Source organism: Nematolebias whitei, chromosome 14 (genome assembly GCF_014905685.2).
Source record: "Nematolebias whitei isolate Nwh7 chromosome 14, NemWhi1, whole genome shotgun sequence".
Taxonomy (NCBI): domain Eukaryota; kingdom Metazoa; phylum Chordata; class Actinopteri; order Cyprinodontiformes; family Rivulidae; genus Nematolebias; species Nematolebias whitei.
The window spans coordinates 4316758-4317032 of record NC_056511.1 but is presented as its reverse complement, the minus strand read 5'-3'; the positions used below and the strand labels follow the sequence as shown (position 1 = coordinate 4317032).

At 47.3% G+C, this 275-nt stretch overlaps 1 protein-coding gene across 1 annotated transcript in view; it reads right to left on the bottom strand.

The window, feature by feature from the left end:
- The window catches only part of LOC119420781 (protein KIBRA), a 58876-nt gene that overhangs the window by 37201 nt on the left and 21400 nt on the right, over window positions 1–275 (bottom strand). The gene's annotated exons all lie outside the window — the stretch shown is intronic.

Below are 275 nucleotides of genomic sequence, written 5' to 3'. Positions count from 1 at the left end.
TCTGTGTGTCTCTGTGTCTATGTGTCTCTGTGTGTGTCTCTCTCTGTGTGTCTCTGTGTCTATGTGTCTCTGTGTCTATGTGTCTCTGTGTGTGTGTCTCTCTCTCTCTGTGTGTCTCTGTGTCTATGTGTCTCTGTGTGTGTCTCTCTCTCTCTGTGTGTCTCTGTGTGTATGTGTCTCTGTGTCTATGTGTCTCTGTGTGTGTGTCTCTCTCTCTCTGTGTGTCTCTGTGTCTATGTGTCTCTGTGTGTGTCTCTCTCTCTCTCTGTGTGTCT